The 25,207-nt window shown below is 39.3% G+C and overlaps 1 protein-coding gene and 1 long non-coding RNA gene across 3 annotated transcripts in view; one reads left to right on the plus strand and one right to left on the minus strand.

The window, feature by feature from the left end:
* The window catches only part of LOC124130348, a 73,855-nt gene that overhangs the window by 12,327 nt on the left and 36,321 nt on the right, over window positions 1-25,207 (plus strand). The gene's annotated exons all lie outside the window — the stretch shown is intronic.
* LOC125377419 lies at window positions 24-11,160 on the minus strand. The gene is made up of 2 exons (XR_007219569.1): window positions 11,127-11,160; window positions 24-534 (listed from the first exon to the last, which is right to left on the minus strand). It is a non-coding gene; the product is annotated as an uncharacterized LOC125377419 (long non-coding RNA).

The raw sequence follows: 25,207 nt of genomic DNA on the forward strand, positions 1-25,207 counted from the left end.
CTAATGAAGCAAAACAAATAATGTTTTTGGAAAAAAATCATATTTATTGATTATATGACATTTTATTGGTACATATCACAAATTGAAATTTGATCAAGCAAGAAGAGGAACTAGCATAAAGTAACCAGTGGTGCTTGCAAGGCCTTACAGAACAGACGCTTCAATGCCATTTTCTAAATAATCAAATTTGTCAAATCTCAGATGAATTTCATGGAAGAAGAATATCTAAATTCAATTATGTTTCTGCAGTAAACCACAAAAGTCATTCAGATTTGTATAGTAAGTGTCGGTGTACACAACCTGGACATAGACACAGTGCTTTGGCATAAATTCATTCAGACTTGATTAGTGTCATAATAAAACCACCTACAGTCACACTGATGTGGCATTATTCATTCAGAATCATCACTTTCTGAGGTGAATCTGTTGGTTGTTATCGGGAGGATTGTTCATCATCCGGCGAGTCCCTTGTCTGAATTGTGTGAGCAAGATCTTCTTAAATGTAGCTGGTGTCAGATTGTGAAATCCAGGTACCTGAAACAATTCATAACATCTTTTGAAACTTGTTATTCAAAAATTATGAAACACACACATATTTACAAATGTTTAAAATTGTTTTCTCGAACAGTGAGGTATTGACAATTTATCTTGCAACTGATATTTAACCAATCTTTGAACATGTTAATAAGCCATTGCAAACAGAAAAGTGTTCAGAAATAGAAAAGTGTATCCGGTCTTCTAAAACAATACCTTTAGCGCCACAAGGTTCACCTGAATTTTGCTTGCCAAGACAATGCAAAACTAAGTTACATAGGTTCTTATACATAAAAACAGAACTATTCATAATAATCAAAACACAGGTCATGTAAGTGATCTCAAAATATAACATAATGAGCGAGTGAGTTGGTATAGTTTCATGCAGCTTGTTAGCAATATTCCAGCTATGGGCTTCACACATCGTACACATGTGGTGAATTGAACCCGGGTTTCGGGGACTGTTTTACCCTCTAGGCTACCCTAGCACACCAAATACAAAAGAAAGTACATTTGGAATTCAGACAACAGATATTCTCTCCAAATTCATTGATTCATAATTGGAAGCTATATTGAAATACAAATTTTGACAAATTAGGATGAGACTGTAGAAGTATTATCTAAGTTATTATGGATATTTAATATCTACCGTTAATTGGTAGTCCATCATAGACAGTGATAAGAAATTCAACTGAAAAGTACAACCTGAACCATCAACTAAAAACTATGTATATTACATTAAAGGGGCCGGTCATGTATAACCGGTATGTTCTCATTCATTTTTGACACTACTCCACCCTGAAATAAAATGGAAATGCAAAGCATATTTTATTGTACATTTTGTCAAAAGCCTCCCCTAGAGACTCTCACATTTTTGAGTGACCCTCCCTGTTTGTTCTGATCTGAATTCAAATATTCATGACTCATTATCATATTTTATCATTTATCCTATCTTTGTTGAAAATTAACTTAATGAAGATTAACAATAACATGCAAATCTGCCAAAATATTGGTCTGGCAAAGTTTAAATTCATCATAATTACTGTTATAAAGTTTTGGATCCATCGTCTGTTTCTAAATACAGTGAAACCTAACTTTGACTTGCGTGACATTATTGAATCATCTACCAAATGTTTTTTTTATGCATTGATATGCATCTGCACAGAGTGGTCAAAGTCCTTGTCTGACACATAGTGTGCTACAAGGGAGACATCAGTTTGTATCAAGCCAAGCTGTCTGATAATCTCAAGGGCTGCCTTGGTAGCATCAAGGGATGTAGCTAATCCTAAATAAACATAAAACAAGTGACATCATCTCCTCTACAGAACACATGATCAAAGCCTGCCCCTCCTTTGATGTTTATTACCATGCTACTGACTGACTGACTGATATAGAAGATTTAACGTGCGCTTTCCGACTGTAGCGTATTTGGCACACGGGCCTGGCCGGACCATTTAGTGTATTCCGAGAAGGGTGAAAGTGGTGTGTGCAACCCAAGAGGGGGCTTTTAGGGGTTGCTTATATCGATTTTTTGAAATTTTAAAATTTGGAATAAATGCCGAGGTGGATTGAGGAGGGAACTAAGGGAGTCGGGTGAGGTGGGTGTTTGTATGTTTATTGGATTTTGGATTGGTAGATTAATTAGTTTTTAGATGCGCTTAATTAGGCCTGTTTTGATTAGGAATACGCCTAGGGCCTTGAAGTTTTCTAGTTTATTTTGGGTTTAGTATTTCATCTAGAGTAGGAACCTTATTTAGATTGAGGTTGGTTTGTAGTGTGGTTCTGTGTGTTTGGTAGCGGGTGCAGTGGATGAGTGCGTGTTCTGTGGTTTCGGGTTGTTTGCAGTGGGGGCAGTTGCCTGTGGTGTGTCTTTTAAGTTGTTTTAGGTGGTTATTTAGGTTCGTGTGTCCTGTTTGGAGTTCTGTAATTAATCTGTCAATTTTTTTAGAGGGGTGTAGGATTTTAGGTTTGGCTAGTGGTTTTCTGAGCACTTTTTTGATTTGGCTATTTGAGTTTTGATATTGATTATGCCATTTTTTGGTTATTTTTTGTTTGTTTACACTTTTAATTTCTGATTTTGATATGGGTAGGTTTAGGCTTATTTCTGGTATTTTGAGAGATAATTTAGCTGCTTTATCGGCGCTTTCGTTGCCGTAAATTCCTACGTGGGCGGGGATCCACAAGAAGGTTATTTGTTTGCCTGCTTTTGTTAGGTCGTTGGAGCTTTTAAGTATTTGGTTTATTAATTTAGGTCGTTTTTTGATATTTTTGTTTTTGCTACTCTAAAAACAGCTAATTAGCAAAATGAACTCAATGTCAACTCATTGTGGACTAGGGATTAACAGGGCAATTAGTGTCGGTGGGTATTAGCACTTGCAATTGTCTGTGAACTACTTAATTCAGTAGTGACGGCATAGTCAGTATGGCGAAAACACGAAACACACCACCCCCACCAAATCAGCTAACTCGCCACCTCAAAACACCAAAAAACGCAAACTCGACACATCCACTCCACCTCCACCTCCATCGCCCACACCCTCCCCGGCCGCCTTCCTCACCACCTTCGCCCTCTACTTCTTCTCAGCAGGCTCAGGCACCACTCTCTCACTAGAACTTTCGGTAGATAAAATAGGACTTTGGTTTAAAAGAGAAAAAATAAATTACAACAATATTAAAAAAGCCAACAAAGGATACCAGATAATCTTCCCTAACCGAGAATCTTACAACGCAGCAAATAAAATAACTCAAATATTCCACGTCACGGTAATCAAACAAACACCTAATTGGCAACAATATACACGAGGCGTAATTAGGGTTAACCCAAGGGAAACAACTGAGGACTTACAATTATACTCTCTAGAAGCTAACATAAACCAGGACCATAACCCTCAACCCCTCATCACCAGCACGCGTAGAATAACCTCAACCAGAAACAGAAAAACGGTCCCCAACCTCCATTGTCATAATAAACTTTAAAAAATCTGCAAAATTCCCTGAAGCCCCCAAACACATATCCTTCGGAGCCCACACCAACTTAGAAGTCAAACACTATATAAAGCAGGTTAAGCAATGTTCAAAGTGCCTCAAATACAACCACACTGCCTCCCAATGCACATACCCTAAAACTAAATGTAAAAAATGCGCACAAACAGACTGCCCAGGCACATGCACACCCTGGTGCATCCACTGCAAATCCATCCAACACACTTCTCTTTCAAACCAATGCCCACACAGACGCACACTCACCCAGCAGGCCAACAAACACATAAACATAGACATGGCTAAAATCCAAACACGAAAATTTGCTACGCCCACAACCAAACCACTCATCCCTAGACCACACCCAAACACCATCTCACAAACAAACACCACACCCATAACCGACAGCTCTGTTTGGGGCCCCTACCGAGAAACCGCACCCACCTCACACACACAAGCAGCCACTCAACCAACCACGAACCCTCCCACATCTCACATAGCCAAAACATCAACCCCCCCGCATGCCAAACAAACCACAAAACGACCGCCACAACACGACCCTCATCCAAGCACCCTACAGCCCACATGGCAACAACACTTCCCCACAAGCAAGCACAACAAAACACAAACACTTAGAAATCACATGCCTCCCCCATGGAAACTCAAACAGCTAACCCTAATCTAACCGATGACGAAGATTTCTCCACTACTGAGGAAACAATAGAAACTACTCCAACTAAAACAAACAAGACTTCCCAACCAGACAACAACCAAAACCTAAATAACCTTACCTTACTCCTAGCATACATGCATAGTCAAAACTCACCAAAAGTTAGCATGAAATCATTCCACAAAGTAGCTTTCAATCTAAACTTAACAAATCTACCCTTCTTCCTCTTTAACCTCCGTCAAAAAGAAGTCACCGAATAAAATTGAAACTAAAAACTAAATCACCAATCACCCGAACCCAATAATGGAAGGACTAAATATTTTTCAGTGGAATGCCAACGGACTCACCTCCCACGGCCATGAACTAAAAACTAAATTTAAACTAAATAAAGGCCCTCACATTGCTTGTATCCAGGAAACCAAATTCTCCAAAAAATCAAAATTTACACTACCTAACTACAACTCAGTTAGAACTGACAGAGCAAAACCCAAAACAAGAAGAGCCGCAGGAGGACTAATCATATTAATCAGGGAAGATATAAATCATGAAGAAATAAAAATAGACACGCCAAACCTAGAAGCCAACGGCATTAAAATCACATTAAATAACCGAAACATAAACATAATAAATATTTATCACTGGGCGGAACAAAAAGTCCAACCTGAGGATCTAAACAAACTACTCCAAATAAGCGATAAATCTACTATATTCCCAGGAGACTTTAACGCTCACCATCCTACATGGAGCATAGGTGATAAAATAGATAATCATGGCAAACTAATCTCCGAATGGATAGAAATAAACGATCTAGTACTCCAAAATAGCAACCAACCCACGAGGTACGATAAGATAAACCAAAAAATGTCGGCTATCGACCTAACCATATGCACCCCAGATCAAGCTCAAAGTACTCAATGGGAAGTGCACGACGTCCCGCTAGGTAGTGACCACTTCCCCATAAACATAACTATAGGAAATACAAACGTACCAATCCAAACGGAAAACCAAGAACCAAAATTCCATTACAATAAAGCTAACTGGGACCAATTCCAAGATATCTGCAACGAAGCTAACTTAAACGAAATAGAAAATAATGATCCAGAAACCTATTGTAAAAACCTAACAGACTATATAATAAACGCAGCCAAAACTTCCATCCCCTTCAAACATCTAAGACAGGCAAACCGACCGTGCCATGGTGGAATGAGGAAATAGAACAGACTAGGTGAAAACGTAAATCAGCCTTCAATAAAGCAAAATGCGACTACAAACATCTATCTAAACATAGCCCACGAACTAAACCACCAGGTTCAAAAACTTGTCCAAATAGCCAAAAGTAGGGACTGGAAAAAATTCTCCGAAGGTATAAATAACCGTACAGATGCCAAAACGGTCTTGCGCAAAATCCACGCCATTAGAGGCTTAAAACGACATAAAAAAAACCTAGCATTAACAACTCAACCAACCCCGCCCAAAAAGCAAATAATCTCGCCAACCACTTTTCGGCCTTTAGCAGTAACACCAACTTCAGCCAAAAATTCCAAGACAAACTTAAAACAGAAAACAAACCCACAAAAGAACCAAACAATAACAATCTAGAAATAAACCAACCCTACACAATGGAAGAGCTCCTCTACGTAATCCAAAACAGGAAAAAGGGCACAGCCCCAGGATTAGATCAACTTCTTACCAAATAATTAAAAAACTCCCCCTAAAACTACTCCAGGCACTACTCAAACTATACAATCTCATCTACCTAAACGGACAGGTTCCTACTCCCTGGAAACAGGCCCTAGTCATACCAATCCCTAAAACTAATAAACCAGCTAATCAAGCTAACTCATATAGACCAATATCCCTAACTTCAAACTTTTGTAAAGTAATGGAATCAATATCTAAAAATAAGATAGACACAATTTTTTATGGATAACAACTTCTTTAATACTGTGAAAAGCGACGTTTCGGTATAGATCCTTATACCGTTGTCAAGCAAGACTGAATGAGGTAGTAGTAGTAGTAGTAGATTTTACGACCGCTTCAGCCATCGGCTATTTCGCAGTCGGGGCCAGACGGGTTAAACAATAACAAACAACAGTGGGAAATAAGTAAGTAATCGGCTGGCCCAAAAAAATATAAATTAGGGGGGATAAAGAAGAAAGAAATACAGGAAAGGAGGATGAAGGGGAGAGAGAAGTTTAGCAGTAGTGTTGTGGAGCTGTAAGAAACCTAATCTAAGGGAAGTAACTCGTATATAGACTTAAAATGGTATAAAATCAGTTAAGCTGATATGCTAGTTAGTAATATGTACTATAAACTGTAAAATAATGGTGGGATGGATGGGAAAACCTATTATAAAAAGTTTGGGCTTACTGGCTGGGGTAGGGGAGTCAGGAGGGGGGGGGGGGGGGGGGGGGGTGAGTCTTGGCCATGAGCGTGGGAGCTGGGCTTGGGTTGGTGGCTGGGTAAAACGGTCATGGTTATTAGTGTATGGATATGGGCGAATTTTCCGCTGAGCATTTGGATCCCGATCCTAAATTGTAAAAGTGTGGATTTTGTATATAGTAACTAGGCTGTAATTTGTTGGGATTTTTCTAAAGTTTGCTTATGAGATTTGTTGATTTAAGGAATGTGGCTATATGGGAGAATTTAGCAGGATGATTGAAGGGGTTTAGAAGCAGTGTCATGTTATTTTTGAACTGGGGGGGGAAGAGAGTTGTATAATTGTGTTTGTTTTTGTTTATATTGTGAGCAATGGTTGAATATGTGGTCTAGGTTTTCAGGTGTATTGCAGCGGATGCAGTTTGGGTGTGGGTGTCTGTTTTGTTTATAGAGAGTTTCGTTTAGATTAATTTGGCCGCTTAACATTCTGTTTATGATTTTTTCTGTTAAAATAGACTTTGTAAAGTTGCGGCACTTTGTGATTAGTTTATTGAAGAAGGATTTTGTCAAAGTTGACTTACAATTTTGAATATTAGTTTTGAAATTTTGAGGTAATGTATTTTTTCTAATTAGTGATTTGATCTCGGCTTTACTAGTGGTGAAATTTATGCTTGGTGATGGTTGTGTAGTGGCTAATTTTGCAGCTGTGTCTGCTAGTTGGTTGCCTGTTATGCCAGTGTGTGCAGGTGCCCATTGGAGAGTTATTGTTTTGTTGGTTTCTATGATTTTTGTATGTATGTCTATAATGTTATTTATTATGTCTTGCCTTGATTTAGATTTTTTACTATGAATTTGGGTTAATGCACCTAAGGAGTCTCAGATTATAAGGAAGTTTGTGTCTTTAGATAGTTTTATGTAATGATATGCACATTGTATAGCGAGTTATTCAGCTATGATGATATGTGTGTTTGTATAGTGTAAGTTTGTGGTGATTGGTGTGGGTTGTGTGATCTGTATGCCTAGTCCTGTTATGTCGTTATTTGTCTGTGATGCATCGGTATAGATATGGGGGTGGTTGGGCCAGTTTTGGTATATGTAGTTGTTTGATATTTCTTTTTTGTCTAGGTTTTTAGTGTCAGGGTGTGATATGAATGTTTTATGGAGTGAGAGGTCTGTTTCGGGGGGGGGGGGGGGGTTGTCATTTACGTATATGTTTGATGGGTCTGTGTGTTTAATATTTTCTAGTTTATAAGTTTTAATGAGTTTATATAGATGTGTGAGATATGGGGCTAGGGTGTGATTGTTTTTGAATTTCTTTAGGGTTGCAGGTCTGAGATTGTTGTATTTGGTGATGATTTGTTTCAGGATGGGGTTTTGTTGGGCCCCAGCCCAGTAGTTGAGGTTGGTTTGATGGCGCCTAAGTTGGATGGATGTGGTTCCTGATATTAACTGGAGAGAATTTAGTGCGGTACCGGTTCTAGTGCCCAGGGCTGTTTTAAGGGCTTTATATTGAATGGAGTTTAGTTTATTGTTAAGTCTTTCTGATATGGAGTTGAGGACTGGAGCAGCATAGTCAATTTTAGATTGAATTAGTGATTTGTATATGTTTAATAGTGTTAGTTTGTCAGCGCCCCAATCAGAGCCGCTGATGGCTCTCATTGTCTGTACGAGCCGCATTTTTGACACATGGGTGGTTGTCTGCATGTAGATGTTGGGTGTGTGAATGAGTGGCATATGGAGCATTGAGGGGGGTTTTTCGTTACTGGGTTGACTTTGTAGGTGAGAGTGCCGAAAACGATGTGTGTAGAGAGATCTGTTTTGTTTGTTTGGGTGATGGGTGTTTGTTTGCAGGTGGGGGTTGTCTAGCCTGGTTTGGGGTTTGGGGTTGTTGGATTATGATTTGGGGTTTCTATGTGTTGGTGGGTAGGGGGATGGTGGTGTGTGGTGTTTGGGTTGGGAGTGGGGGGAGGGGGGATGTTCCTGACGGGGGTGGGGGGAGGATGAGATTTAGTTCTTCCAGGTCTAGGCCAAAGTCAAAGGGGACTGGGTTTGTGCTGTGTGTTGGGGTAAGACCTGGAAAGTGTTTTTTGCTGTTTATGGGTGTTGTGAAAAGTGAGGTGGATTGAGGGGATGAGCGAGGAGGGGAGTCCATGTTGGAGTTGATTTGGCATGGGGAGTGTGGGGGGGGGGGGGGGGGGGGGGGGGGTGATGACAATGTGTGGTCAGTGGTAGGATAATACAGTAATGGCACAAGAGTACAAAAAAGGGGAGAAAATAAGCATCCAGTAAGGTAGGAGGGGATAGAGGTAGGAATACTTAACAGTGATAAAAAAGATGGCGTTTTTCTGCTTAGCCGGTGGTTTTCTAGGCGGAGAGGCGAGTGAGTCTCCTAGCCCGAGGCTGGCTTGGCCGTGGGGCGAGCGTGGCGTTCGCTAGTGGGCCTTGGTTGTTTTAGAGTTCGAAATCCCTTTTGCGTGGATATGTTCGTAATCCCAATATGGTTTTGGTAAACGTTGAAGGTTAGAATACAGCAAAATGGCGTCCGTAGTAGGTGGAGGATTAACAGTAGAAGATTAACAGTAACAACAAAAGCATACATGAGTGGGATAACATTGGTCTGTTGGTAGGTGTTGACAACAAAGGGATGATGCTGTCACAACACGATGGACAGAAAACACATAGCTAGAAGCCAATAGAGGCATGAAGCCAATAAACAGGTGATTATTGTTTGATGAGTTCATAGTAGGCGGGTGGGATGAAATAGCCTTGATCTCCTGTTGATTGATGGGTTGTGGCGGCGAATGTGGACTGCTTCTGTTAGTTTTCTTTTGGTGAAATCATGGAGGTTGTTGGCGAGGATTTGGACTTTGTCCCAGTTGATGATGTGATTGGGACAGTTGCTGATATGGTCCGAGATGGCTGATTTGCTGTCGGATTTGATGGTGGAGGTTTTATGCTCTTTGATTCTGGGGTTGATTCTATACCGAAACGTCGCTTTTCACAGTATTAAAGAAGTTGTTATCCATACAAAATTGTGTCTATCTTGTCATCCGTCAACTTCTAAGTAATGCCTATCAAACAGGCTAAAAATAGATTACAACACTACCTAACCCAAAATAACATCATAAACCCAGATCAAAGCGGTTTCACTCCTGGCCGCTCAACCCTAGATAACCTCGCCCGACTAGAGCAAGATATTAAGACAGGACAACTAAATAAACAATATATCACAGGAATCTTCTTAGACTTCTCTAAAGCTTTCGACATGGTATGGCACGACGGGCTAATACAAAAACTTTAAAAAATAGGACTCAAAAGTCAGATAATAAACTACATCCAGGACTTCCTAAACAATCGTAAAATAACCGTGGGTATAGACCAAACACTATCGGACCAATGTCCCCCAGGGCAGTATCCTCAGCCCCACCCTCTTCAATATAATGATAAACGATCTATTCGAGGGCCTATCCCCTAAAGTAAACACATCAAAATTCGCGGATGATGGAGCCCTCTGGATCCGCACTGAAAGCATTAAAATGGCCCAAAATTTACTCTAAAAATCTCTTAATAAAATACAACAATGGGCTGACAAATGGGGCTTCTCCCTTAACTCAGAAAAAACAACAGGAATAGTATTCAAACATAAAAACATGAAACCCGCCTCCCCAATCTTCCAGCTAAACAACCAAACAATCAAATTTCAAAAACAAACCAAATTCTTAGGACTTATTTTCGATGAACATCTCACCTGGGATGCTCACATCCAAAACCTAACAACTAAATGCAGTAAAGACCTAAACACCCTAAGATGCCTAACTGGCTCTAACTTGGGAGCCTCCAAAGATACCCTCCTCTCTCTCTACATATCACTAATTAGATCAAAACTAGACTACGGCTGCGCCATATACAACACCCTAAACGACTCTCTATCTAAAAAACTTGACTCAATACAATATCAGGCTCCCAAGCTAATTACACGCACCCAACATGGCACCTCCTACACTTCACTTCAGGCCTTAACAGGAGAAATGCCACTAAGTCTACGCAGGGAACAGCTAAGCTTAAATTTCTGGGCCGCGTCCCAATCAAACCCTCTCATCCAAAACTTAATAAACCAAAATATCAGCCCCAAAAACCAAGCTCTAGCTCGTAAACACCCCTTACTTACCCCAATATCCCAAAGAATAACAAACTACCTAAATGAACACCAAATTAAAAATCTTAAACAAAACTGCAAACAATCAAATATCTTCACCCCTTAACTTAAAATACCCAAAATAGACACAACACTAGCTAGCCAAATAAATAAACAAACCGACCCAAACATAGCTAAAACCACCACACTAGCATACATACACTAAAATTGGCCAAATTGGTGTCACATTTACACGGACGGATCTTCAGATCCGACCTCCAAACACACAGGTTTCGGAGTCCATACCACGCAACCAACTAAAACCACACAATCCTTCCGACTCCCAAACAACCAAGCAGAACTAATGGGCATGGCCTCAGCCCTCCATAATCAAGAATCAAAATAACACAAAAAAATCCTAATACTTACCGTCTCCGTAAGTGGACTGCAAGCCCTTCAAAACAAAAATACCCAAAACCGACCTAAATTAATAAATCAAATACTTAAAAGCTCCAATGACCTAACTAAGGCAGGCAAACAAATAACCATCTTGTGGATACCCGCCCACGTAGGAATATACGGTAATGAAAACGCCGATATGGCAGCCAAACTATCCCTCAAAATCACAGAAATAAGCTTAAACTTACCCATCTCAAAATCAGAAATTAAAAGCGTAAACAAGCAAAAAATCACCAAGAAATGGCATAACCTATATCTAAACTCAAATAGCCAAATCAAAAAAGTACTCAGCAAACCACTAACCAAATCAAAAATTCTCCATCCATCAAAAAAATCGACAGAGTAATCACTAAACTCCAAACAGGACACACCAACCTAACAAAACACCTAATTTTAAAAAAAAAAACACACTACAGGTAACTGCCCACACTGCAAACAACTAGAAACCCCAGAACACGCACTCATCCACTGCACACACTACCTCACACACCGAACTACACTACAAACCACCCTAAATCTAAATAAGGCTCTCACTCTAGAAGCAATACTAAACCCACAAAATAAACTAGAAAACTTCAAAGCCTTATAGGCGTATTCTTAATAAAAACGGAACTAATAAAACGCATCTAAAAACACTATAATCTACCAAATCAAAATCACATAAACAATCAAACATCCACCATACCCAGCTCCCTTAGTTCTACTCCCCAACCCCATAGGCATCTATTCCAAATCTAAAAATTCCCAAAATCTATATAAGCAACCCCTAAATCCCCCTCTTGGGTTGCACAGACCACTTTCGCCCCTTTCGGAAACACATTAAATGGCCTGACCGGGCCCTTGTGCGAAATACGCATCAGTCGGAAAGCGCACGTTAAATCTCTAAGTAAGTAAGTAAGCATAGTCAGTTGTGCATTTACAACCACGTTGACTGCTATTCAACTTATCAAGTCAGTTTACTATGTAACATGCTTCTGGAGACTAAGAAAATGTATCTTGCTGGATGACAGTTTTTTTCTACTTTATCAGGGATCAGAAATAATAATAATGATGTTTTTGATGTGCATTTCTTTGTTGTGTTCATTAGGATGATTAGTAGTGATGGTATTTGAATTATTAGACACTATTTATTCCAAAAGAGGAATAGGGTTGGTGAAGAGGTAAAGCTTATTTGAACAACATATACAATTAATGAACAGGAACTGTACAAAAAAAACAGATTAACTGTATCTACAGTTGAAACTATCATGATGCAAATTTTCGCTGAATCAAAGTCATATCTTTTCAAGACTCTGATCAGGTTGTAGTGATTTAAGTTCACACATATAACTTGCTAATTTCAAATGACCCATCTCGCACTTATGATTTGGTTTGGTTGTTTGTTGGTTGTTTTATCCCACACTCAAGCAATATTCAGGCTATATGTAAATAATCGAGTCTGGACCAGACAGTCCAGTGATTGACATCATGAGCATCGACCCACACAATTGGGATCAATGACATGCATCAACCAAGTCACCGAGCCTGACCGCCACCCGATCCCGTAAGTCAACTCTTTAGACAAGCATTGTTGCCTGTTACGGCAAGTATTGGGTTACTTTATATTTGTGTGTCCAAATGACGCCATTATTAGAAATAATATGTATTATTATACAAATGAATCAGGGTTAGAAATTGGCACTAGTCCTATAGTCCTTGCCAAACTGCCCAATGGTAAAGGTATCATAAGGTCTAGTAGAAAATTTCCATTTTTAAGAGTTTTGCTATATGTTATCATTATAAGGACTAGTGGGTGAAAACTGTTAGTTTCTAATGCTGTGAATATGACATAAAAATGGCAAATATGGTTGACAGTATGAGCATTGATCTAAGCAATTGGAGCAGAATTGTGAATATTCACCTAATGAAGGAGTAAGTATATACTCCGAAATGTTGTGATCATCATAATAAAGAAGTTGACATCAATACATTCTCCACCTTTAAGTCCTTATGTACTTGTACCGAGCCATATCTGTAGCTTGTGTGTGTCTGTGCGCTTGTCCATTTCTTTTGCGACCCACTGTGCATTTATTTATCATACTAACATTCGATGTCGGTTGACATATCACAATATAGACAAGCAGTGGGTACATTTGCAGTTACACTTCATGTTAAATACTCATTTAAGTTTATGATTTTTGTACACATTTCTAAATTGCGATGTTTGTATAATCTGCGGCTATCAATTTTCTTCATTTTTCCACTCCTCTGCCTTGGAGATGTTCACACACATCCTGGAACTAAATACTTAAAAGACTTAAATATTATACACCTAAATGTTCGTAGTCTCAGATATAAATTGAATATTTTAAGCGCAGAAATTGGGTCATACAATGTAATATGTTTGACTGAAACATGGTTAAGTGAAGATATTCGAAACAATGACATACAAATTCCCGGTTTTCAATCTCCATTTAAAAAAGACAGAACAAAACGCGGTGGTGGGGTTGCGGCTTATGTTAAAAATAATCTAAACGCTAAAATAATGAGAAATTTAGAACTTGCCGAGCTTGAAGCGATATGGATACAGGTTAAATGTAAAACTCAAAATTACTTAATTGGTACATTTTATCGTGCCGATAAATGTGTTCATTATTGGAATTTAATTGATGAATCAATAGGCAATGCTGTTGATCTTGATATGTTTACTATTGTTACTGGCGACTACAATCTAGATATTCTATGCGAAACCACTAAAAAGATTGAACATTTACAATCTATGTACGGTTTAAAACAAATAATTACAGATCCTACAAGAATAACCTCTAATTCTAAAACTTTGATCAATTTAATATTTGTATCCTGTGTAAACAACGAAGGTCTTCTGGTGTACTTGATCCAATCTGTAGGGATCACAGCCCTATCTTTGTTCATATGAAAGAAACTATACCCAGAAACTATGCGTTTAAGAGAAAAATATATAACTATCCCTTGGCAGATACAGATGGTATAAATCAAGGTATTAATGAGATTGACCTGGATAGCCTATTCTCATCTGATAATATTAACATTATCACTGAAGATCTGACTTGTAGACTTAAAGACATATTTGATAAATACATTCCAACTAAAACAGTCACAATACGAACAACGGATCCTCTATGGATAAATAACGAGATACGCTCTCTTATTAGGAAACGTAATCGTATTCACAAAATTGCTAAAAACAGAAATTGACCGTCAGATTGGGTAAAATTTAGGCTTTGTAGGAATAAAGTAATATCATCAGTCAGAATAGCAAAAAGAGCTCATGAACTAAAAATAGATAACATCATAAAAACTTCATATGGTACTAAGATCTGGTGGCGACTAGTTAAAAAATATGTCAAAACGCACACCGAAAATTCGTCGTTTCCGTCAATAGTATCAAATAATGTTTCATATGATGATATTGAAGATATTACAAATGTCCTAAATGAATTTTTCACTGATCAAGCAAGAGTAAGAAACCCCGATTCTGACCTTCCATCTATTGGACCATATACAATCGACGATCCATTACTATCTGTGAATTTAAATCAAGAAGAAGTTCAAGATATTCTTCTTTCTGTAGATACAACTAAGGCAACAGGGCCAGATGGTATAGGTAACAAGTTACTTAAATAAACAGCGACTCGTCTAGCTCCGATCCTGACAAAATTATTTAACTTGTTGCTCAAAAACAAAACCTTCCCGTTAGTTTGGAAACAAGCATCAGTAACACCAATTCACAAAAAAGGCAATGTACATGAATGCTCAAACTATAGACCTGTAGCCCTCACATGTTGCTTAGCCAAAATTTTTGAAAAGTGTATACTCAAATATGTGTTTAACTTTTTCAGAGAAAATGATTTGTTGACAAATTTACAGTCGGGATTCGTGCCTGGCAATTCCACATCTTATCAACTCACTTACCTATATAATTTTATTGCTAGGGCATTAGATGAAGGTAAAGAAATCAGGGCTGTTTTTTCTGATGTCAGCAAAGCCTTTGATAGAGTATGGCACAAAGGAATTATTCATAAACTCAATGCTTACGGTATCCAAGGTGATCTTTTGAAATGGTTTGAAAGCCACTTAGAACATAGAGTCCAACAGGTAGTCATTAATGGTTATACCTCAGAATCAAAATTTGTACAAGCTGGGGTCCCCCAAGGGTCAGTCCTTGGACAAAGTCCTGCTTTTTATTGTTTATATAAATGACATTGTCGAAGGTATCGAGAGTAATATACGCCTGTTCGCAGACTATACATCTATATATGTCATCATTGATGATCAAATCTCTGCAGCAAATTGTATCAACAATGATTTGACAAAAATCTCAAACTGGGCCCAAAAATGGCAAGTAGGTTTCAATCCCGGTAAGACCAAAACTATAACATTCAGTCGCAAAGTCAATTCTGGTTTTAGACCAAACTTATACATGGAGAGTACTGTTATTGAAGAAGTACAAAGTCATAAACATTTAGGAATTCAATCTGATTGTTCGTGGAAAATACACATTAACGAAATTATTAGAAAAATCAGTCCAATGATCAACTGCCAAAGGAGCTTTAGATACAGACCAACAAGAAACACGCTTGAAACTATGTACACATCTTTTATCCTACCAAACTTTGACTACTGCTGTCATATTTGGGACAACTGTACAAACGAACAATCATTGTTACTCGAGAATTTACATTTGGACGCATTGAGAACTATTTGTGGGGCGGTTCGGGGTACCAGTCATGTTAAAATTTATAACGAAACAAACTTTCAGTCCTTAAAAGAACGACGACACCGCTTCAAATTGATTACATTTTACAAAATGAAAAACGGTATTTCACCTGTATATATCTCAACAATCTCATTCCAAGTCCAGTCTCTGATAATAGCAATTATAACCTTAGAAATAGATCTAACATACAAACAATCAAATGTAGAACCCAGACCTATGCTAAATCATTTCTTCCGGATACGATTAATCTGTGGAACGCTCTACCCAATGAAGTTACTAATTCTTGCTCATTAAAAGAATTCAAATCCTTAATTAATCGTTCTGATACAATTATTAATAATTTTTACCTAAAATACGGTCATAGATCATGCCAAATTGTCCACTGTCGCCTTAGGCTCGGCTGCAGTGACCTAAACGCTGATAAGTATAGACGACATGTATCAGACATATCAGACTGCACTTGTGGGTATCACTTTGAAGACGCAATTCACTTTTTCTATACCTGTCAAAAATACCATAATATCAGAAACACTATGTACTTCTACACACATGGGTATGATTTAAAAACGGTATTACATGGCAATAGTTCAGTTAGCAGTTCATTTCATTATCAAAAGCAAAAGTTTCGAGTAACCTTAATTTTATGCATGTCGTAATGGAAAAATGCTATATCTTATTTCACAGACACCACTTGTATTGGCTTCATATATTTCATTTGTGTATTTAGTATGTTTATGTTTAGCACTATTTTACATATAATCTGATATATAACCAGCTGTTGTAAAGTTATTACCTGGAGAGGTATTTACATAAGCAAGTTTTGCTTGTTTACCAATCCAGATTTCTTTTGAAATAAAAATATAAGTCCTTATGTGTATCACTTGTAAATAACTTTCATTGACTTCAGGAGTATGTCTGTGAACTATAACTGTGCACTTAAATAAATCACTGCATCCTTACCTGAGGCAGGAATAGATAATTTGACAGAAACAATAGTCATATCAATAAAATAGTTCCATATTGGCTGATTTATTTGTTGTAATGTAAGGGCAGAAATAGCATCAGTTATTACTGACAAATATCTCTTGCAAAAGCTTTCAACATGTTCAAATGACACATCGAAAGGCCATTGTGATCTGACAGCTCTGACGGATATAGGAGATTTAGCGTGCGCTTTCCGACTGTAGCGTATTTGGCACACGGGCCTGGCCGGACCATTTAGTGTATTCCGAAAAGGGTGAAAGTGTTGTGTGCAACCCAAGAGGGGGCTTTTAGGGGTTGCTTATATTGAATTTTTGGAATTTTTAAATTTGGAATTAATGCCGAGGTGGGTGGAGGAGGGAACTAAGGGAGCCGGGTGAGGTGGGTGTTTGTATGTTTATTGGATTTTGGATTGGTAGATTAATTAGTTTTTAGATGCGCTTAATTAGGTCTGTTTTGATTAGGAATATGCCTGAGGACCTTGAAGTTTTCTAGTTTATTTTGAGGGTTTAGTATTTCATCTAGAGTAGGAACCTTATTTAGATTGACGGTGGTTTGTAGTGTGGTTCTGTGTGTTTGGTAGTGGGTGCAGTGGATGAGTGCGTGTTCTGTGGTTTCGGGTTGTTTGCAGTGGGGGCAGTTGCCTGTGGTGTGTCTTTTTTAATTTTTTTTAGGTGGTTATTTAGGTTTGTGTGTCCTGTTTGGAGTTTTGTAATTAATCTGTCAATATTTTAAGAGCGGTGTAGGATTTTAGGTTTGGCTAGTGGTTTTCTGAGCACTTTTTTGATTTGGCTATTTGAGTTTTGATATTGATTATGCCATTTTTTGGTTATTTTTTGTTTGTTTACACTTTTAATTTTTGATTTTGAGATGGGTAGGTTTAGGCTTATTTCCGGTATTTTAACCCTCATGGTGCCTGGACGTCAGTCAGCCTGCAAACCGCTCAGTGCCACACTGTGCTGACGTCACGGTTACAAAAACGTATACATTGTATCAAAAGTGTTGCAACGTCTTTATTTCTTCACACAGTGTAACCAAATTGTATAACATGCAATTCGAGTTGATTGTCTTTCCAACAGTATCTTAAGTCACCAAATCCAAAAGATCTATGCACTGCCCAGCCATCAATAAAAGTGCTGGTATTATAAGTTTCCTACTTTTCCACATTAATCGTAATATGGACGCACCCGAATACGGCAAGCAAAGTCAAGTATGCGCCCTTGTTTGAAATCTAAATGACCAATAATTCATATCATTGGCAAGTTCATGTCCTAACAGTGATAGACATATTATATTTATGTTGAAGTACACATTCACTGCAAATTTTCTGTGAGTTATATTTACCGATAAAAAATCCCGATGAAATTGTGCGTGTTTTTGACGTCAAAACAAAATTGACTGAAGTGGTCGTGATTAATTCATACGCAGACTGTTTCAAAGATTATGTCACAAAACAAATGACAGTTTGGAATGTATATCTTGAAGAAATCCCGGTTACGTCCATGTATGTTTCAATGACCGTGCTCTTTTATTAGTGATAAAAACAACTTGGGGGTAATTGACATTGTACATTTTCAAAGGACAAAATGTGAAAGATCGCTAAACAGCCCTAACAATACTCAAATTGACATCGCTCAATATCGGGCATCATTATTATTTCTTAATAATTAACAAGATTATACTAACGTAATACCACCCAAGAGTAAGTACATGTAGATTCAATCAAAATTGTTGAAACGTTTTCATGGGCAGCAATCCATTCAACAAACCTATTTTCGATCACTCGCAACTCGGGCGCCATATGTCATTGTTTCACTATGACCGCCAGAAAACATACATCCTCGTATCAGCTCGTATTTCGCACTTGGCTGCCTAACTTTGACCTTTGCTCAAAATATACTTGTATGGCCAGTCTTTCTTTTTCTTTCATTTATTCATTTGATTTATAAATAGAAGTGTATTTACACCTAGCTAGGTATATACATGTACATTTAAGGACATACGTGATAGTTTATTTCCACTAGTTTCCCATTCCATCCCATTCTACTAAAGGAAAAGTTTGAAATAGATAATGATCGTAGGCCAATGAAAGTAATGGAATTATTTGTAATAAAAGGAAAAATATATTCTTGGTATTGAACTTCGAAAATTAAACCAGCAAAATCTTTAATAAAAATGGTTTATTATGTTTTTCCTTTTTTTCTCTTAATTTTGGCCTAGCTAAACAACAGCTTGGAGGGAAGATATACAAATTAAAATGGTGAAAATATCCCACAAGAATGTATTGATTTTGCTCTTAGACAAATATTTAAAAAGAAAATCTATTTCATACATAGGATAAAAAAACAAAGTAGAATCTAATTACTACAATGTCACTGGTCGAAGTATTTGGTAATTTAGATAATGCAGAGTGAAAAAAGACATAAATATAACTATATAAAACATCAAAACGAAGTCACATTTACACTAAATACTTTTTGTCTTTCAGAAATTGATTATCTATATATTGTGAGAAGATCTAATTACGTTTACTGTTTATGTTATAAATTGAACCATTCGAGATTCCAATAGATGAAGCTAAAATATTAAAAATCTAGGTGGTTTAATATTGGATCCATTTTGACAGCTTTCTCACTGTACTCAACTAAATGCATATTTTTTTGGAATATCAAGTCTTCAAACAGATATGAAAAGCACATGTCAACATACCAAAATTAGAAAACTGCGCCAAATATTCTAACACTGTTAGTCAAATGATAAGCGGTCTCATTCACTCGTCGGCCGCCGTAGACATTTTCCAGTCGTGATGTACTAGATATGCTTTCTAGTTCAGTCAAAGAGAATATTGTTATTTGGAAAATGAAACCACGTGTATCCATTATGCTACCACAACATTAGATCAGCTGTTTCATGTGACGTCATCCACGTCACAACACGCGAGGTCAAATCACGCGCACCTGTCCAGACGACAAATTCACAGCGGCGGGAAATCACCGACCGTCTATTAGCCTATTGAATAAAATTACAGATTGTAACGAAATAAAATTAATATTACTCATTGCTGACATTTCAGATGACATATCAAATAAGAGTCGAAGACTTGCAATAGATTACCATACATTAATCGAGAGTGCAGTGAACATAAATAATTTGTAAATCTAATATTAATTTTTGATCTAATATCCATGGCAGAATGTTTATAAACGAGCTATAATATATTCCATTTTCTGAAGAGATTAGTAATGTGTATTTACTGATATATATGCATACACAATTGGTTATCAATTATCTTCTACAATCACAGCATGTACCATCTACATTAGACTCATGGAAAATACTATTTCAGCAAACCAATCACAGCGCCATTATCACAGTTTCCATGAAAGGAAAAACTAATCCAAATCGAACTTAACAGCACAGCGTATCCATAAGCGGTTAATCCAAATACAAAAAGGTATTGATGTCATCATTGTAGAAGTTATGTTGATGTTTTCAGTAGTTGCATTATGTTTGTATCGCGTGTACCATCGACAGAAATGGGGGCCGAGCTACCACATGTGGAACCGACCTTGACACAATTTGTTTACAATATGGCGTCGACTCACGTTAGATGTCGTGGCCACGCTTTTAAAGTCTCCATTTGCGACAAAATGTGAAACAGTTAGGGCAAGTCACTCACACGGTCAGGTAGTTTGAGCAATCACACATGACTCTTAGTCGTTTCATATGAAAAAAGTAGCAGCTATTTGTCTAAACGGGCGAGCATGTAGGACAACCGGTAGACAAGAAATCGCGGCACAGATATGATGCGAACGTGCCCTGTCCGATCACTTCGGGCTTGGCCATTCAATGTTTAGGTTTTGATCATGAACCTCCTGCCCATAAATATACACTATACCAACTTAATATTAACGATTATAGCTATCTTTCCATATCTTTGAATTGTCCGTGGCCGTGGCCGACTAAACGTTAGTACTCTTGGGCCAATAACTGTACAGTGGGGACTAGTAAATCTTTCTGACCAGTCCGATCAGATTTCTTTTTCAAATTGGCTGTCTCATATAATAATAGTTTCGTGTATATGACATAATAAAAAATTGCCTTCATTCGCATGAAGTTCAACATGGCTGAAAAAGATCGAGAAGCGCGGTAACCACATTACTAATCTCGCCATATTTCGCAATCCATAGCACTGCATAAAATATGAGTTACACGATATTAACGTTGAGATGATTAGGGTGATGATGGTTATAAATTCATTCAATGAACGTCATAAATGTAATGGAAATATACACTGTCGTTTTCTCATGTGTACCGACCATTCCACCATTACTGATAGTCGATAAAAATATACAAAACGTGTAAATAAACTCAACGTTCATAAAGGAGTGAACAGAGTTGTATTTACGTGAACAAGTAGATCTATACAGTTGGGAAAAATGTGTCTTTCTGACCACTCAGGTCATATTTTTTCTTATGAACAAGGATTTTGTCGGAAAATATTTACGTGTTTGTGACATGGGTGCATGATCAAAATTCGCCGTCATTCGCTTGGTGTTCAAACATGGCTGAAAAAGGCCGAGAAGAGCGGTAGCCACTTTACTAATCTCGCCATATTTCGCAATCCGTAGCATTGTATAAAGTATGAGTTACACGACGTTAAAGCTAAGATGATTGGGGTGATGATGGTTATAATTTTGACTTTGTGCACTCAGTGTTAAATATCAAAATTCACAGTTTGAAAAGGGCATTTTCTCGGGACCATATATGGTCCCCTGGCACTATACGGGTGTGAAAAGTGAGGGACCATATATGGTCCCGTGGCACCAAGAGGGTTAGAGATAATTTAGCTGCTTTATAGGCGCTTTCGTTGCCGTAAATTCCTACGTGGGCGGGGATCCACAAGAAGGTTATTTGTTTGCCTGCTTTTGTTAAGTATTTGGTTTATTAATTTAGGTCTTTTTTTTTTGTATTTTTGTTTTGGAGGGCTTGTAGTCCACTAAGGGAGTCAGTGAGAATAAGGATGTTATTGTTCCGGGGCAGAAGTCAGTGTATTTGATCGAAGCTTGGCAAATCTATCAGGCACATACTGAAGTGGTGCCTTTTGATATATTTGTTTTAGTCTGTTTTCAGTCGTACAAATGGGTATCTCTCATACCTCTAGTCGCACGTTAAAAGGAAGCCAGAAGCTGGAATGTAAACATTAAACTTGTTTCCGTCCGGTTGCGCACGCACACCCCCATGACATGTCACAAATCTCTCAGCGCGCCTCTGAGCTGGTCGCTCGAGAAAGACTTTCGCGACAGACTGCTAGTTTGTATTAGCAAATGTACTAGTACATATCGTGTGTCTACAGTTGTTGTTCTAATACAGTAATAATAATATGTCTTACCTGTAGACTCCTGGAATGTAATCCTTGGTAATCCATTGTTTGTGTTCAACACGTGTACTTGATTATACACGTGACAACATGTCGGGCTTTTCTGCCTCATATCAAAGTACACTGTCTAAAGTAGATCCTCACAAGTATTTACCTTCCTGCATAATTAAGGACGGTTTTTCAACGTGTTCGTGGGATAAACGTTGTAAAGAATGTGATCACTGTAATAAACTTTAATTGGTATCTTCGTGCGTTTGCGAAGCGGGCTACTGACCAGCGCTACAAGCAGAGTAGGTCATCGGGTGGATCCCTGGACTCTGCAGCCTCTACATCTGGCCCTGGGGGTGGCGCGTCGGCCACACCCAAGAAATCAGTTGATGACGACCCGCCCCAGTCAACTTATGTTTTCGACAAGACACGTGACCGTTCGCCTGCCGATGATACTACCCGCACGACTGTTTCTTCGTCAATCGGTTGATCGAGAGCGTCACTCAGCCACCCCCGTTACGACGGGACCGGCTCGTGACGAGGACCATGAGGGGACTACGGTCCCCAGTCGGTCCGTCTCTCGTCCCACCAACGACGATAGGGACGTCGTGCAGGTCGTCAGTGAACAGAGATCCCACTTTACAAGTCCTTCCCGTTCACGGGACGACAGGTCGAGTGTCTCGTCGAGAGACAGTAATTAAGCGACACGAGGACTTTCGTCGCCTTCGAGGTTGTCGGGAGTTCAATTCGGACGATAACTACGATCGGAATCGTAGTACTTCTACAGTTAGAGATCGTAGCCCTCGCCCCCACGGGGACGTGCGACGTTCTCGAAGGGAGTTTTTGGGAGATCAGCGTCGTAGAGATAATGATCGATCGTCACCCTCGTCTCACTTTCATATCGACCCGGCTTTGATAGCCCAGATCACGACGGCGGTACTCGCCTCGACCGCGTCGACCAAGAAGGATTCGACTACGTCGGAGGTACATGGACCATCGACCAGTACACCAGTACCTTCATCTACGTCTACACAATCGACGTCGACGATGGATTGTGACGACAGCCTGGCTATGGCTTGGCTATCTCATTTTTTTGCCTGAGTTATCAAAAGATGACAAACCGACGTGTGCTGGCTTTAAGGTCGGAGATACGCCGCAGTCTCTTCAGTATTCTCCTCCCGATGTCTTCAGAGCCATGGCTCACGATATGGACCAGAACTTTGCGTCTGATCTGCTGGGGCAGAGGTTCAGCAAACCACCTGTTCGATCGCGTTACCCGATCTCTGGCATGCCGTTTTCGTCACCCATGAGTAGGGACTTGGATTGGGGGCTACTCTTCAAGAAACCAGCGCCCTCCAAGATTCTTGTAGTAGACAGGCATTGGGAATCCATGGACACTGCTGCTCGTCACCAGCTACAACCGCTTGCTATGCTGTCGACAGCGAGCCAGCGGGGGAGGTAGTGAGGTCCCTTCCCCCGCCGTCACCGTCGTTGAAGTCTACTACCTTTAGACGAGCTACCGGTAAGGGGGAGACCTCATCACACGGGTCATGAAGACGGTCGTAGAACGGCTCCATCGGCAGGCGATCAGGGTCGCCTTCTACCTAGACGACGGGCTCCATGCTCACCAGTTCACAGAAGCCCTTCAAGGAGAATTAACGACCACCCTGAATCTATACACAGTAAAAAAAGTGTTGCACCCCCTATACTTTTTCATGGAGGGGTGTTTTGAAAGGGTGTAAAGATAACCGAATTAATATTATAACCAGGATTTCGTGTATACCAACAAACCAGTGTATTGTCTATACAATGAACTTAAATGGGGTATTCCATGACCTTATGGCATGTAATAATCTCATGCTGAACTTTTACGAAAAATGAACGAACAACGAAGACGCATTAAGTATGGTGACATCTCAATAATTTTTAGTGACCAAATTCATCCAATAGGGTAAGAATGTCATATGGTGATTTGACGAACACAGTAAGTCAATATCGAGAACTTCCACCAAGCACTTGGATCACGGCTTGAAGTCTTCGTCTCATACTCCTCACCATGACGTTGGAATCGCTCCATGGGCAGCTGCTGCCACTCCTCGTGTAATGCTGCTTCCAATTCACGCAAGTTCTGTGGAGGAGGGTCCCGACGATAAATCAGCCGTCCCAAAATGTCCCATACATGTTCCAGAGGATTCAGATCTGGACTCATTGCTGGCCATGGAATCTGCGTCAGAGCATTGTTGTGGATAACCTGGGTCACAGCTCGTGAACGATGTGGTCTGGCATTGTCATCCATGAATATCGGTCTGGTGGCCAGTGGATGATTGTCAAAATGGGGCACCACAACTGGATTCAGCACCTCTTGGATGTAGCGCTCCCCTGTCAAGTTGCCTCGTATGGTCACTAAATCAAGCTTACAATCAAATGAGAAGCATCCCCAGACCATAACAGATCCACCTCCATATGGTACAGTTGGCATGATGTTTCTTGCAGTATAAGCTGTTCCAGGACGCCTCCATACTCTCACTCTGCCATCCACAACATGCAGAAGGAACCTGCTTTCGTCCGACCAGTGGACTCTACTCCAGGACCTCAAGTTCCAGTTCTGTCTCAGTCTACACCAGGCTAGACGTAGTCGTTTGTGGTTGTCTGTGAGTTTAGGTCGCTTGATAACCCTTCTGGACTTCAACCCTGCAGCTTTAAGACGATTTCTCACGGTCTGGGTACTGAACTGTTGACGAGGAAGCCAAAGACGTTTCAAGGTTGTGCTTGTAGCAAATGGATGACGCCTTACCACCCTCAACAACGCTCTGTCATCTCTAACTGTGGTCTTACGTGGTCTGCCAGAGGGTCTGCGATTCCTTACATCATTAGTTTGTGCGTGTTTTCTGACCAAACGGCTTATTGTTGAGTAGTGATGTCCGGTTCTTCTGCCAATCTCCTTGAACGAAAGACCTGCTCCAT

Source organism: Haliotis rufescens, unplaced genomic scaffold (genome assembly GCF_023055435.1).
Source record: "Haliotis rufescens isolate VD_foot unplaced genomic scaffold, xgHalRufe1.0.p SCAF_9, whole genome shotgun sequence".
Classification (NCBI taxonomy): domain Eukaryota; kingdom Metazoa; phylum Mollusca; class Gastropoda; order Lepetellida; family Haliotidae; genus Haliotis; species Haliotis rufescens.